This window comes from Nipponia nippon, unplaced genomic scaffold, assembly GCF_047370975.1.
Source record: "Nipponia nippon isolate SJK-2023a ecotype South Korea unplaced genomic scaffold, ASM4737097v1 scaffold_5, whole genome shotgun sequence".
NCBI classification, from domain to species: Eukaryota; Metazoa; Chordata; class Aves; order Pelecaniformes; family Threskiornithidae; genus Nipponia; species Nipponia nippon.
This window is the reverse complement of record NW_028262369.1, coordinates 49,679,837-49,696,078: the sequence shown is the minus strand read 5'-3', so window position 1 is coordinate 49,696,078 and position 16,242 is coordinate 49,679,837. Positions and strand designations below refer to the sequence as shown.

General features: G+C 49.9%; 1 protein-coding gene across 2 annotated transcripts in view; it reads right to left on the bottom strand.

The window, feature by feature from the left end:
- The window catches only part of RXRG (retinoid X receptor gamma), a 36,434-nt gene extending 33,593 nt beyond the window's left edge, over positions 1–2,841 (bottom strand). The window contains exon 1 of one of the 2 annotated variants that reach the window (XM_087731457.1): positions 2,721–2,841. The gene's annotated coding sequence lies outside the window, so the exon portion shown is untranslated. Of the gene's footprint in view, positions 1–2,665 lie in introns of both variants that reach the window. The other variant, XM_087731458.1, reaches the window with a different exon arrangement.
- Between the last annotated feature and the right edge of the window lie 13,401 nt (positions 2,842–16,242).

The window sequence follows — 16,242 nt, the reverse complement described above, 5'->3', positions numbered from 1 at the left end:
CAAGTCCCAGCCTACACCCAGGGGGTACAAAAAAACCAACCAAACAAACAAAAAAAAAAAAATCACAGACCCAGACTCAAACCCCCACATCACTTTTTTTGTCCTGATGAAGAAGGCAGTGAGGATGATGCAAGGATGCTTGATGCGAGATGTGATGTGATCCCTCCCTGCCATCCCAGGCTCTAAAGGGCACTCGGCTCCCCAGCCACCTGCCCCATCCCCAGCTGAGCAAGCACAGACAGCCCCCGGGGCACCTGCAGCCCTGTGCGTGCAGCCAGGGATGGATGGCTCCCCAGCCAGCACATCAGCCCTCCCCACGGGCTGACTCTCCGCACGAGCTATCTGTCAGGGGCAGGGATCATCGCCCAGCACAGAAACGGGGCTGAGCTCTTCCCAGCTCCCTCCGCACCATGGGCCAGCAGGGCTCAGACCCACATGTGTGATGCAGAGGCAAGGCTGGCCAAGGCTGCTGACTGGGACAGGCAGTTTTGCATCTGAAGTGCCCAAGGTGCAACTGTGGAGGAGCCCGTGCTGCCCAGGTGGCAACCTGCCAGGGGACAGGTCCTCAAATGCACCCCCTTCTCCCTCAGCAGGACTCAGTGCTCTGTTCCCCTGCCCAGAGCATTTGGAGGGGGAAGTATTCACCTGGTCCACGGTCACTCTTATGCTTCTATGGCCATATATCCCTAAGAAAACCCATCCTAAAGGATGCAGCAGGCCCAGCTTGCCTGTAAGCTGCCATCCCCCAAATGCATCCTCATTGCCTGGCTTGAAAACCAGCCCCAAGCGCCCTGCTGTCCCCTCCTCGCCTCATGTATGCCTTTAACAGTTTGCTGGATTACCCATTGCAACTAAAATAACAAAGCTACAAAAGAACAGGGCAAACAAATGTGATATTCTGCAGCAATTAGGGCTAAACAGGGGAAAGGGGAGCAGGGAATGAATGGACAATGGGGAGGGCAGGGACAAGGCAGCCCGGGCTCCAGCAGGCTGGGCACGAACTGTCCTCTGGAGACCGGGTCCGAGCCAGGGAGCAGCGAGCTGTATGTAAGGAAATGCAGGGAGATGAAAAGGGTTATTTAAACAAGCAACTGGGCCGTCCCCACAGGGCCTCCCTGTCTGCTCAGCTTCATCACAGGGTGTCCAGGGAAGGGCGGCTCCTGCTTTCCCCCCTCGCCCAGTCCTTTCAGGTGGCAGGGGGACGCTGGCAAGCTGTGGTGGGGTCCGCTTAGAAAGGAAGGAATCCATTAATCTCCCTGGTAATTACTGCCACATATGGATTTGCACAATTACACTCAGTTAATTGGTTATTACAGGCAAGCCAGACTGATTGGGCATAACGGCTGGGCTTTAACCCCTTTGCTGCCCCCAGGGCCAGCCAAACACCAAGGCAGCCTTCCTCCCAAAACAGTGCTATATCCTCCTATAACCTTGCTGGCTCCTATGCCAAGGACCAGCAAGCATGGCCTCCAGCACCCAGCCTGAGGCATCTTTGCTCTGTTCCCTTCCTTTCAGCTGGGAATCCCAAGGAGATGGACCCAAGGGGAAGGAGTGAGCCTGCATCTCAAAGCAGCCAAACTCCCCAGCCAATTTCATCTGCTCTGGGTTTGCAGCAGATGTACCACATACTCCCCAGAGTGCTGAGGGACTGCAAACTCAGATCTTGTTTGTTTTTAGAAGGAGACCCAGATTCCTTGTGCACTTCGACTTTGTGCCCTCAAGCCCAGCCGGGTTGGTGCCAACAAGAGGAGAATCCACCCCCAAGTCTCAGTCTCTGAACGCAGCTTCTCCGACTAGATTTGCAGTGTAATGCTTCTCTTCCTCAAAGCACTGAAAACAGAGGCTTTACTCTAGTAATAAATATATATATATAACCGCAGTAATATAAGCTATGCAAAAAAGTACAGATAAAGCCCTTGCAAAACTCGTCATAGGACTTCTGCCAGTTGGGTATGGAGGCAGCTTGACCTCCCCACACCACAGCCGCCACCTCCGACACCCCTCACGGGTAATGGGCCATCCAAGACCTGGCCCCAAAATGTCTTGTTCAGGATCCAACAATGTTTCTGGAGAGAGCTCAGAAGAGGCAGGCCAAGGCGAGAACGATTTCTGCCAGAACCGTGTCAAAGGCTTCCTGTTAAAAAGCCGTAACAAGGAAGCAAACAAAAGCATTGCAGAAAACCCACAGGGCAGCAGGGCCCATCTGAGGAGAGAGCTGTGCTCAGCTGCCACCAACATCAAGGACAGGGCAGGCATTAGCACCCTGGCACATCAGAGCCGTCACGCTGCTGCTCGGTTTTTTCAGGCTCGTGGCTATGTGATGCTCCTCCACAGGAGAGGGCACAGAGAAACCTACTCCAGACAGCTCATGTCACCCAGATAAAGAAGACCTTACACATGGTTGCTTGCAGGGCACAGCAATGCACCGCTACACCACACTGTGCCTCCCCATCCTGCCACATTCAGTTTTGCTTTAATTTCTTGCATTATTGCAGTTTCCCAGAGACATCATCTCTGCCCTCATTGTCACGCACGTGGATGAGCCTTGAGATAGCACCCTGCTGCCCCATCCTCTCCCTTTCCCAAGGGCAGCCCAGCACCCCTCCCCAGAAAGGCAGCACCTGCTTGGCAGTAGGATGTTGCTCAGCAAAAGCAAGGGACTTACAGGAGGAGCAGAGCCAGGCATCACACAAGACCCATGGGGAAGACTTTCAGCTCACCTTCTGAATCACCCCAGCAAGCTACTACAGCAGGAGCAAGGAGAGAAATCAAGCAGCATCCCAGCAAGAAAAGATAACTCTAACTCCAAAGCACGCTCTAGCCTCGTCCTCTAGGTAAAAAAGCCCTTAAGCAGCCCGCCTTGGGTTTTCAGCTGAAGTAGATCACGAGGAGACTCAAAACACCTGCCACAAACACCCACCGACCCTTTCTCCCACTACTATCACTGCAATAATGCCTGCTACAACACTCTAGGTTTAGCCTAGGAGATACCTCCTTCTCATCAGCTAATTAAAGGGCTTTTACTGTCCCCTCTCTGCTGCAAGGAGTAGGCCCAGCAATAAGTCTTCTCCCTAGAAAGTCACTGGAGTTATGAAAGTTGCAGTAGGATTTGTTCCTGTTGTTTCAGTCACCTGTGATTTCTCAGCTCCCTGACTTCAATACAGAAATTTCTTTCTCATGCAAAAGCCAGCTCCAAGCTCAGTATCTGAAGGGGACCATCTCATCCATTGTAAAGGCAGCATCTCCCAGCTCCCTGCGAGTGTTTTCAGGCATGCGTGAGCTTGTCTTTGAGGAAGAGAAAGGCAGGCCGCCCCTGCACCCATGAAAGGTTGCTGATCTCTCCCGTAAACCAATTGCCTCTGCAAAGTTCGGAATGAATCTTCAGAGCTGTCAAAGGGAAGATCAGGCAGAACCTGCAACCGTGCTTAAAAAGGTCAGCTGGGAAAAGTCAGGATGGGAAGGATGCTCGCTTTATTGACAGACGCAGGGTGGAAGGGGCTAACCTGTGAGTACCTGCAAGCTGGTTTTGGCAGCACATGCTAGGCTTCAACTCTGGGCTTTGTTGGCTGCAGCTGGTGACAAATCCTTTGTGGATGACTTCCAGACAACAAGAGACTGGGGCCGAGCACCAGGCAGAGCTCTTGTGCAGCCTTCCTTCATCCTGAGGGATGAGAGTCGGCTGGTGGGATGGATGCCTTTCTGGCTCTCGTGAACCAGATCAGCTGTTTAGATCTCTGAGACTAGAACATCATTTTCTCTCTGTCCTTTACTTACGTGCATGCCTATTTGTCCAGGCTTGCGTAGGAAACAGAGCTGTGAGCATCCAGGCATTTGCTGGCAGTTTCTGATGAATAAAGTGAATCATCCGAGTAAAAAGCCAGGGAATCTTCCAAAACTGAAGGAATTTGATCCAAACTCCCCTCACCTGGGGAGCACTCTAGAGTCCAAATATGTTGAGGGTTTGGAGTACTCGTAAAAATAAATAAATAGAATTTTAACAAATTACAACGATTCGTCAATGCCCCAGTTAAAACATGGGCTCTGCCAACACAGAAATGTACCAAGGACGTCTTAGAGCTGTGCATCACCTCCCCATCTGTGTGGCACTACAGAAACCCTGCTAGAATTGCACAGGGTTCATGCCGGGAGCTGTACGTCGGTGCTATCATCAGGCACAAGCCTAGGTGGCTTTCCCAAAATGCTTTCAAGCTCCTGCCTAGCTCTCAGTCCTGCCTTTTGCAGAAGTCCCCTTCCCCGTAGCCTGGCTGAGGGGAAGGATTTAAACCCACAGGCTCTTTGTGTGCCTCACAGGCAGTCTGAGCCTAGACTGCAGGAGGGATTTGCCACCCCCTTGCCATGCTCAGAACTGATACCAGCTCGGAGAGTCCTGGACGCCAGCAAGTATGCCTTTGGGGCAGACATTAGCGATGGTAGGTGATAACGGGCCCTGCTGTGCCCCACAGGCTGCCAACACACACTAAGGACAGCCGGGCTCTGCACAGCCAAGGGAAGGGAGTCAAAGAGGAGGGGAAAGGAACTTCACTGCAAGCCCAAGCCAGAGCCAGCAAATTCCTACCCACTGCCTGCTGCCTCGTCAGCTCAGCATGCTGCCTGCCCGCTTGCACTCGGTTAACATCTCCTGGCCTTTTGGGAGCAGTCCCTGCCCTCTCTGCGGTCCCTCCAGCCCTCTGATCTGCCCAAGACAGGTGGGTTTCGATTCCCAGGGTTCAGCCCCTGGTGTAAAGGTGACTTTGCATCCAACTGAATCAATTCCAGTGTTGTGCCACTGGTTTACCTGATACACAGGAATCAGATAAATAGTGTATCCGCTGATGCTAATTAAACTTGATATTGGTATGGATATGTGACATATTTGCGACAAAAGCAGCAAGAGATGTTGTTGTTTTAAATTTTATGTGACTTGGAAATATAGAAAGGCAAGTAAATATATTCCTTTTGATCAGAATATTGTTATACATACATTGCAAAGAGCTCATACACAGCAGAGGTAGTAAAACACATTAGGTCAGTTCAAAACACAAACTAGGTTCAAAGGGATCTGAAATGAATTAGACCATTACAGCATTTTCCCAGTGGAATTCTCTTTCTGTCTTTCTATACGTACACACACACATATTTAATATATTTGACAAAATCAATATTTATCCAGAGAAAGCTTCAGTTTTTGGAGAAACATCACTTTGTTAAAAGTATTATTGTCATGGAAAATTCCTGACTAGATTTACATGTAACTTCCACTTGTCCTTTGTTAACCTTTATGAGCTGATCCCCAGAACTCCTTTAGTATAAGCCATCGCAGCTTTCACCTGTAAACACAGCATCCCCTTCCACACCCAGAACGCTTTTCTTCCCCTCCGTGGCAGGGGGAAAGCACAGACTCACAGAAAACAGGTCTGGAAGGGACCTGGCAAACTCATCTCACTCATCTTCCTGACCCAAATCAAACCAGAGACCTTCAGGGATGGAGCTGCCACCTTCTCCCCAGCCCATCTGTCCCACCACACCTCCGCCACTCCTATTAAATAGCTCTTCCCCGTGTCGAAAGCAGGACTTCCCTCCTGCAATGGAGTGCAGCTCAGTGCTATAAGGGTTTCTTTCCAAAACCTGTGCCTGAATTAAACTCCCATAAAGGCTCTGGTCAGTTGGCACCTATTGCTACAGGAGTAGCATGCCCAGGAAGCTGGGCAAGGCCCACTGCTCTTGGCAATGGCCACACTGGTGTCCTGTCACCCCGCCGTGCAGCTGCCTAACCCACAGCTGAGCCCGCGCTGCTGCCCAGCACAGCCAATTCGCATGGGGTCAGGGCAAGGACTTACAGAAGTGAGGGAAGGAGCCCATCTCCAGGGAATAAGGAGCCTGCGTGCCCGGCTGCATTTCCAACTTGCGTCCTGTCTCTTCAGCAGACTCAACCATGAAGGGAGGTTTGGGATCAGGTCTCTCAGCTGCACTGGGCTGTTGGAGAAAGAAAGGAGTGTTTACACATTACAGAGCAGCATCCTCACAATCCGTTCTAAGTTACAAATTTACCTCCCAGACCTTGACCAGGGCTGGGGTTTCCTGTGTTTGCTCTTTGGGCTCCTGTCTCTTTGGAAAGCGGGAGGTGTTGCAATGCTGGGGGGAGGGCTGGCTGCACAGGCTGCCTGGGAAAGGCCTGCCACGCAAAGGAGTTGGTCTGAAACGGCTCTGCTGGGAACGTGTCTCCTGGAAGCGATTTCTTTTCTAACCCTGGCTCCAACAGAACCAAGCAAACACCTGCCATCCTGTCTGAGCATCTCCGTTCTGCTTTCCTCCTTCTCTCTGCCAGTTGGTCTTTTTTCTCTTATCTGCAAGCCTACCCACTCTGATAACAAACTTTGCCATCAAGAAGGTGGTAGTGTTAGCCACATCGCCACTGGACTCCAGTGGAGACCAGGCACAGCTGGCCTTTGCCTCACCGAAGCTGTCTGAGAACTGTGGGGCAGGTGACAAGGGAGCAATGTCCTGTGCACATTCCTGGGCAGTGTCACTAGCTGCTTGCAGGTGACCTGGACAGACCCTTTTCTCCAGAAGGCTTTCAGAAGACAACCAGTCTGTGCTGTGACCAGTTTTTCTTGTGCTGAAGTTACAGCCCCTGGCTTTGTCCCTGTGCCTGCTTATCTCTGTTACACTCTCAAACCTTGCGCACGGGCGTCCGCCCGCATCTTCCCTTGTATTTGGATTTTGCCAGTCCTGGTGGAGAGGAGCTACAAGCAAACAACATTCCTTTCCCTTGTCTGCACTGATAATCTCGGGATCTCATCTCCTCTGCGCTCCCCTTCAGACTGTGTCAACATCGCAGGGGTGGTGGAGGGCAGGACTGCTCTGACTTCGCTGCCCCATCCCGTACGCTGTGTGCTGCCCGGCCCAGCACAACTGCGCACAGAATATTCCTCTGGGATGTGAGTCAGACCTGCTAGGGGGTTTTAACCACCTCCCTCTCCTAGATTTATCCACGTTTACAGCAACAAAACATGCAGGGGCCAGAGTGCAGAGTGATCTCCAGACTCCTCCTTCCAGAGACTTTCAGAAACTGGAGCCTCTGCGTTGCTGTAATCCCCTCAGATCAGCAGACAGAGCATTGCTAAAGCCAAGGCCCTTCCACACCAGTGCCAACCTCTTGGACATCATCTCCTGCAGGCAAAAAGGCTGCAGGGAGTCCAGGCAGGCAGAGCTAGCAAGGGCGCTGAACTGCTGATTTGACTTTGCTTGCACTCTCAGGAAATTCTTAATCTGAAATTGCAACAAATGCCCCAAATTCAAGTTCTCATGGAGCTGAAACCCTGCAGGCTAGTCTGGATTGGAGCCAGGAGGTGAGAAAAGAGACATGGAAAGATAGTATTCCCTGTGGTATCAGCTCTGAGCCTCTTTAGGAGCTGTAGAAATCCAGCGTGCTCTGTCTGCTGTCTCTTCTTCCCACAAGCATTGTCCCTCTTAATCCTTACACTGCCGTGGGTAAGATGGATCCAAACTCCTTTTTTTCTTTTGTTTTTACTCATGAAGGGCTCCCCAGCAGTCAGATCACGAGGCAGGGACTCCAGATCCTCTCGAACATGCCACTGACCTTTCAGATCCACTCAGGTTTGCCTTCCCAGTTCCCACAGACAGCAAGATCTCTGTGCCCTGAGCTGCGGTGCTTGGATCACTCTTGCTGTCCCTTTCCCTTTCTCAGACCTAACATATCGCAGCAGATGCCAGAGCATGGAGCCACTCCAGAAACAAATCTGCAGTGTTAGGTGGCACGGCTTTAATTACACGATAGGAGCCAGAAGAAAGGCTATGAAACACTGCTCTTTCAAAATCTTAAACCTCCACTCAGAGCACTTTGTGTGGCTGCGAGCAGAAGTAGCAGGACATGAACTCTGCAAGCACACAAAGGAGCTGAATCAATGTCCTGTTGATACAGCCTAGCAAAATAAGCTAATGATGGACAGGACTGCAGGTTTTCATATGTGAGGGAAGGATTTACAGTGATACCAAAGGAATTATTTCAGCCCCGCAGTGACAATACCCACCCGCTTCCTTATTATATTTTATTGATCTTGCCCTAAATACATGTGGCTGGAGGAAATGATGCATAAATTACTAACGAGTTAATTTCTTGCTCCGACACAGACTCACAACAGCCCTTTGAAGGGGAACCAGGAAAGACAATGTGTGAAAGGATAAAGGCAATGAGACAAGCTTGGACGTAATAATCCCATGTGAATGATTATTGCTGCAACTAATGTAATCTAATAATGAAGAATTTACACCAGATGTCCCCCAGAATATGCCAGGCAGACTCGGGATTCAGCAGTGGATCTATTTCTAAGGAAACCTTGTTAGGAGGAAAAAAATGCTGCTGTCTGTTCGTCAAATGAGAGGCTGTAGACCTTCATAGTCAGAGTTGCAATAAAAGCATGCCTTGCAAAGCTTCCTGGGAGTGTGCTCATTAGGCCTGATTGCCAATTTGTTTTCAGGTGAAGTTTAAGATGTTGGGTTTAGCCTACAAAGCTCCTAACAGTCCAGGAACAGCCCATTTCAGAAACTGCCCCTTACACCAACCAGGATTTCCCCTGTGTCTCCCTGGGGCTGAGAGGCAGCCGCTGGGAGGGCAATCTCCAGAACAGGTGAATGAAGAGTGGAGAATGACGTCCTTTTTGTATATTTTGAACTTGCATCCTTTCAACTCCCACAAGGATATCCTAGACCAGAGCTCCGTCCCCGTCCTTGGGCATGACGCACCCCATACACCCCCTTCCTTCTCACAAGCTGCAGCATATGGGGACACTATGTAGCGGGGGAAAGGCACACAGAGAACTCTGCACCAGAGGTGTATCATGGTGCACCCAGGCTGCTGCAACATGAGATTGGCTTCACCTTGGTTCATGCCATTTAGAAGCCCATTTTGCAGCAGGCAGGTTGAGCGCAGGCCTGGCGGAGCGCTGTTGGCCATCCAGGTCTTCATGAAGACCTGAACTAGACCAAATTTGTTGCCCAAAGAGCAGACCAGAGTTGGGATGGATTTGGTATTTCAGATCCAGCACCGAACGAATGCTTTTCTAGCCTAGGTATGAGGACAGCAGTACCAACGGGTGCTGATTTCCACGGCATGTCAGGCAATCAGCCAAACCAGAGAGCTGACATCAACGCTTCCTCTTCACTCAAAAAACCCACATGAGCTAAATTTACAAAACAGGGCACAAAACACACTTTTCACTCTCCCTCCTTGCTTCTGCTGCTTATTCATCACCTCTTTGAAGGTATTTTGTACAGCCATTCCAAATACCTATTCCGGTCACACTTTGGGGTTTGAACTGCTGTTCATAATTCCTCTTTATTAACCACTGTTATTTAAGTTGCTCTGATGGGAAGAAGGGGGAAGGGAAGCTTTAGCAAGATCCAGATCCACTAAAACACAAACCACTACATTCAACTTGAAAGATTTGTTTAAGCCCCATTAATTTAATTGGGACTTAACATCTTGTTCTTTCGTTGTTTTCACAGAAGACCCAGAGGTCTCCACAGTGAACCTGTGTGACTCCGGTACTGAGTCATGGGCATGGAACATGGTTTGATTGTGTCAAAATCTCAGCCGCGGTGCTTCTCCCGTGATCCTCCTTTGTCAGCTAGTTTGATAGCATAGGCTGCTTGTCGATGTTGAAATCTGTTTCACAGGGGCTCTTTGATCTGTGCCGGTGTGCTGCTGTGTGGTTCTAACAGGCACACAGCTGCTCCAAAGGACTTTGCAAACAATAATACAAACATAGCTGCACTTAGGACTTGCAAACCCTGATTTTAGCCAGTCTGTATGTCAGACGTCACCATGCCTAGAAACGACTTACAAACAGGACCAAAGATCAGGCCTAATTTTAGTAAGCATTTGGGCTTTGAATCCCCTGACTGTGCTTGCTTTGATGAAACACGATCATAGGATGAAAGAAAGCAAAAACCCAGCTGGCACCTGCTGGGAGGGCAGGGAGAGAGAATCTGGCAGACAGGAGGTTCCTACAGAGATTGCCAACACTACTACATGTCTGTTTTGCTTTTTGGGCAGCATGGTGAATCCAAAGGTGATAAACATTTGGCTTGACTGGCCAGACAAGATGTGCCCACATCAGATACTGCACTCTCCTTCCTCGCTTGCTAGCATCTTTGCACCTCTCAAGACAGCTCCTTCTGCTGTGCTTCAAGTCTCCAGCCCTTGAGCTTCAGAGAGGATCTAGGCTGTGCTGGAGTGAAACACATATGTGGGAATAGCTGTTCCCTTACAAAGAGCTGGCTGGCCAGCTGAGCTGCTCTATGCCGCACATCTGGACAACCCATTTCAAATTTCAGTTTGCAGCACAACACAAGGATTGTTGTTAGAGGACATCTTTGAACCTCAGGAAACTTTGAGGTATCTGTAGTATTTTTAGGACAACAGCTTTATTTACAATTCAGTGCCATGAAAAGACAAATGTTTAACTAAACTGGGAGTGACTTTGTTCTTCAAATATTTTCAGTGAGGAAGAGTGACTCTGAAGTGAAAAAAACTTGTTGTTGCCTGAGCGTCAAAAGAGGTTAGTAAAGATACTTGACTACCCTTTCTCTTGGTCTGAAGTCCTGAAGAAAGGACTACAGCCCAGTTGTGCTCTTTAACCAAAGAGCATTTAGAGTGTTCTCTTTTCTCCAGTCAGGATGCAATTTCTTTCTATAAATATCTAGTGGTTTTACTGTGCCATCAAATGTGCAGGTGAGCTGGCTCAATACATTTATCAGCTGACCACCTGCAGCCTGAGTGACTCACTGGCCGTGCAGCAGCAATCAGCCAGTAACATCCTCTGATGGAGGACAGGCAGACAAGTCAAACCGCTGGGCTGTAATAACCCTTGTTAGCTTTCAAAACCCATTCCTCACGCCCACTCTCTCCCCAGAGAAGCGTACAGCACCTCTTCGGAGGGGCAGGCTGTACATCTAGGCATGAGGACCTGCACCCTGGGCCCATCAGCTGGATTTTATGGAGGTGGTCTGGCCTGCTGGGCTCCTTCTGGGAAGGAAGGGGCTGCTGATAGCATTACCGTGTCTGCACTCTATCACAGGGACCAGTGCTTGCCTGCACCGGAAACAACACACTAGGCAAACACACAGACCTTCGTGGAAGCTACAGCAATTAGGTTAATTAAGAGCTGGGGTGGTCCCATATGTTTTCTGATCTGTTGTTTTCTAGGTTCCCTAGAGCACCTGTTCCCACAGCATCCAAACACCCCAAAGGCTTAGATTTTCCAGCTCCAGACGCGGAAACAGAAGGACGGCTGTCCCAGATCAGAGCAAAGGCCTGTTTGGCCTCGTATCCAGCAGCAGATAGAGAGGGCAGGAGGATAAGAACAGGACATTGTCATTCCCCTAGTACAGGTTCTCTGCTCTTCCTGGGAAGGTCCCAAAGCTCTTCTCTAAGGAGTTCAGTATCATTCTGTTTTAGACACAAGGTAGAGGCATGAATTTCCCAGACTTAGCCATCAGCAGTGCTGGGAAATTAAACCAAGTGCTAATTTTTCCAGGCCACAATCTTAGTGTTAGAAGAGCTAATAGCCCCAGCTTTGGATTTCTGAAATAGCCAAGGAGATTCAGACACCAAATCAACCCCACTGTCCGGGACCTGTGCACTGGAATCCCTGGGGTTGCTTGGAGCATCCCTGCAGAATGGGGTGCCACTGCACTGAGAGCCACCCAGGTTCCTCTCAGAGAGCCCCTGCTTTTTGCACAGGGTGCACAGAGCCAACTTCCATCTGCAGTATTGCTTGCAGCCTGGGACAGGGGCTTGGAGTAGGTGACTTCTCAGGGCTCCTCAGATCCTGTTTCATAGGATCTTCTGACAAGTTCTTTCCTCATGTGCAAGCTCAGGGAGAAATTTGCTCTTCAGAGTTAGCTTTGCTAATTGCAAAGTCCAGGGGAGTCCATGTTCCCAAAACTCCACCAAGATAGATTGTTCATCCTTGCATAGTGCATTTCTCTGAGGCAGAATCGCTTTCTGGAGCTACCCTTCAATACCAACACGAAAGCAAAGAGTATCTGTCTGCTGTTTGCAACCATCTCCATTTCCTCTGCTCTGAACTTGAATAAAGTGCTTTAAAAGTCCACGGAGTATCCATCACCAATTTCTGTCACCAAAAGGCTGACCTGCAAGACTTGCTCCCGCTTAGCAGACAGGGAAGGGTGTTGGAAAGGGTCATTCACCATTTAATGGGCTGAGAACCAAAATCTGCCCTGCGTGTGTGCAGGGAAACGGGAAGCAAAAGTGGCAAAACAAAAGCATTGACTGACCCATTGTGCGTGTGCGTGTGGGCGTGCGTGTGTGCGCGCGTTATTAGCTTCATCTGGCAGCATTTGAAATACTTTTGTCAGCACCTGAAGGAACCGCTTCTGAATTTAATGAATTGCAGTCTGGAGAAAAGGGTGATCTGTGTCTGACTTCTTTTCAGCACTTACATGATTTCAATGAGCCAGATGCTTGTTTGTAAGTAATTAGTTACTTTACAAGAAACCTTTTATATCCAGTATGTTTTTAAAATCTGGATTTTAAACTCCATGTTAGGAAAGGAATTATTTTTTTAACATCTTGAGTGCTCTCCTCCTGGCACATCAGCTGGGATTTTATACCACTGAGCAGAAGCTAAACCCTCTACTCAGGCAGGGCAAATTAAACAGGGCACTGAATATTCCTGAAAAAAGAGCTCATAGAGGGAAAAGAAAATGAACCAGATCGATCTGTACTGACCTGAGCAGTAATATCCAGCTGTCCCAGTTCAAAAGAGCAGAGTGACAAATGCATTCAGGTGAATGGCTGGCCTGTCTTTAGTGCAAATAAACCACCAGCCTGAGCAAACTCTGCATGTCTGAGTAGCGCGTGCAAAATTCACCGTGGCTTTACCAATTGCCCGCACAATGCAAACTGCCACTGTTCCCTCCAAGGGCATGTGGCAAGGGTCTCTCAGCTCTACCGCAAGCCCTATACTCACCAAAAAAGTCAGGCAGAAGAGCACAAGTGGCAGGCGAGAAGGGTCTTGCAAAACAGAGAATACCGTCTGTCTCCCTGCCGCCTCCTGCATGACTCCATGATGACTGCTTCATCACTGTCAAGTGCTTCAGCCAAATCCTCTGCCTTTTGTTGCAAGAGGTTACTGACACAGGTGAGTTTTTCTCCACAAGTGCTTCTGACAGAGTAGAAGAACCTCTGCCACATCTGGTTGTTTGCAGGGGTTGTGTTGGTCAAAAGTGACTCGCTGTAAAGTAGCAAAGATCTCCCTTCTCTGACAATGACCCAGCAGTTCCTAACTCATCTGCAGAGCTTTCCTCTGCTGCCTTCGAGGGCCATCCAGATCAGACTCCAGCCTGGGAACAGCCCCGTGACACAGACAGCATCCCCTGCTCTCCACCCAGGGACCAACCTGGGGTCCCTGGTACCAGCTGAGGCAAGGGAGGAGGAGGAAATACAGTGAAGGCTGGAGAGGGCCCTTTCTCTCTGTCTTAGGATAGGGCTTTCTAGGACTATCCCCACTGTCTTTCTGCTCTAACTGTATCATTTCCCCATGGGACATCTTGATTTTCATGTGAAGCCAGCATTTCACCATGTCTGATTTTTATGTTATCTGGATTGTTTTGCACTGACACGAGATAAGGTCAAACGGGGACATCACTGGTGGGTGCAGTGTGGGCTGCACTCTCTTTTCCTCTTGGTTTAGGCTGAGCTGGGCTTGATTTCCCAAGATCCCAAAGTGAATATATCCTGCCTGATTGCAGCCCCTCCTTTCCCAGAAATCATCCTGTGGAATAAGCCCTGAATAAAGTGTTTCCTGTCTCCCCTGTAACCCTTTTCCTTCCACCCAAGCACTCCATGACCCAAGGCCTGCTCCAGAAGGCATGGATTCAGTGCGAGCCCCTCTTCCTGCCCACTCAGAGGCTGTCAAAAGCCCAAAATGACAGCACCGGAGTACCAGAAGCAAGCAAGTCACCTGCAATTTCACACCTGCCATCGCTGCTTTCATGGCAGCTGGCGAGGCGAGAAGTTGATGAAGGTCCCACTTGGCCCAGGCTGAAAGTCAAAGCAACTGTTGGGCTTTTCAGGGAATGTCCTTTCCTGAAGTGGGAAGGCAGGTAGAAAACCTGCTGGCAGCTGTCCGGGGGCATCTGCTGCCTTGCTGAGGAAGCATTTGTGCTTTTTACACACTGTCCTGTTCTTGGCAGCAGCTTTCCTGAGCTGGAAAAAGCATTGGCCATCATCAGCTGCAGAAACACTTTCTGGGCTGTGGATTTCTTTCTCACCACTGGAGCCACAGCTGAACTGTGTTGGCCAAGCGTGCCTCCCTTCTAGGTGAGATTTAGTAGTGCCAGGTGAGTAGCGATAACCATCCAGCAGGTTTTGACTCCACTGGCCAAATGTGACCTGCAGTTTTGCTTGTTTCTCCCTAAAGGCGTGCATGAGAGAGGGTGCAAACCAGGCTAGGGAGCTCCATAGTACAACTGCGCAAATGCTGTGAGTGGCTGGGCTGTGATGCCTACTTTTCTGCCCTCCACCAAGCTCCTCCTGCCCACTACCAACAGGAGGATGGCCTGCCTGCCTGCCGGCAAGCCCATGCTGTATTTCTCATTTGATGAGAGTTATGGCTCCCAGGCAACAGCGATCTTGTGGTCCTCTCTGTCCTGACCAAGAGCTCACCACGGCCACTTTCTCCTCCAGGACTATGGGCAGAAGACCCTCACCAAATACCCACCATCAGCCACACATTAGCAGCACGCTCAAGCTAAGAGGGGGGAGCCAGCCCCCTGCAAGAACCAGAGGAATTCAAACGGGAACAAGACTCAGGACAGAAACCAGACTCACCGAGCCTTGAGTATGTTGCATTGCACAGACATTGTATGTTGCAGCCTGGCCTCCTGGCTCTAATACCCTCTGACAGCTCCCAGGGCAGGAGCTGAGCAGGTTAGCGATTTGATCACGACACCAACTCCTGCGGGAGCTGCTGCCAGTCCTCAGCAAAGCACGCAAGGAGCTGCAAAGATGTGCAGTCTCCAGAGCCTGTAGCAGCGACCTGTCTTCGTGAGGGAAGAACTGCTGGCGAAATGCTGGGTCCGGTCCAACCCTTGAAAACTGGAGCTCTGGAAGGCAACTTAGCCAGGCCCTGGTAAATGACTGCTTGTTTGACGGCTAATTGCTTATGAAAACAGAAGGCACAAACCCAGTCTGGGCAGAGCTTACGCTGTCCACATCACCAAGGGCCAGAGACACCTACCCCAAATCAAACACTACCTGTCTGTTTGAGACTTTAAGTGAAATTTTGTTTCTAAGTCCCCTTCTGTTGGACTGCAGATGTAAAAAGCTAAAGTCACCCGGGTAGCTCGGTTCATCAGGAATGCGTTAAGTTACACCACAAAAAACCATCCCCTTGCCAAGCAGCAAACACGCAGAGCTGTGAAAGGACATGTGTGCCTCCCAGTTAATGTCACCTTCACAGCTTCCATAGGTCACGGCACAAGCAGACATCCGCTCCAAAATAAGATGCCAGGCAAAACACGGATCCCATTCCGAACAATGCCACAGGCCCAGGGAGAGCTGAGGAATTTAAGGGAAATGGGACAACAGGAAATAAGGAAAGTCCCTCCAGCAAAGACCCTGCGGCCCTTCGGTGGTTGCACAGCACTGCACCGTATAGAGGAGTGATACAATGGAGTTACTAAATGACCGCCTGGCAGCAAGTGTTCCCATGGCCATGCTCGCCGGCACGGGAGCTCTACAGATAGCAAAGAAGAGCAGAGCTGTGTTCACAGGCACTGTGACAGTCGCGTCCACTGCAAATAAAATGACTTCTTGAAGATCCTAAAAGCCTAGACACACCATGCCATCATAACTGGTAATTCATAGCCTGAAGCAGGAAAAAACTGCCAGGAAAGGATCAAGAATCAAGCAACCTGGACAAGCGCAGGCTAGGGTTTTGCTTGTGCCCTGGACTAACATTAATGATGAGGATGGATGTATCCTGTAAGTCACTGGAAGGAAGGGGATCCCCTTCAGGGAGTCTTTGTCTGACCTAGGGGATACATGGGAGAGAGAGAGGACTAATCCCACTCCAATGTGGTCTCACTCCTGCTGCCTCTGGAATTCACAAGGGATGAAGGAGGTTTGGAGAAAGGGGATAATTTTATAGTCTCTTTTTTGGCAATAAAGCCCCTGTAAGATCCCAGGGAAAG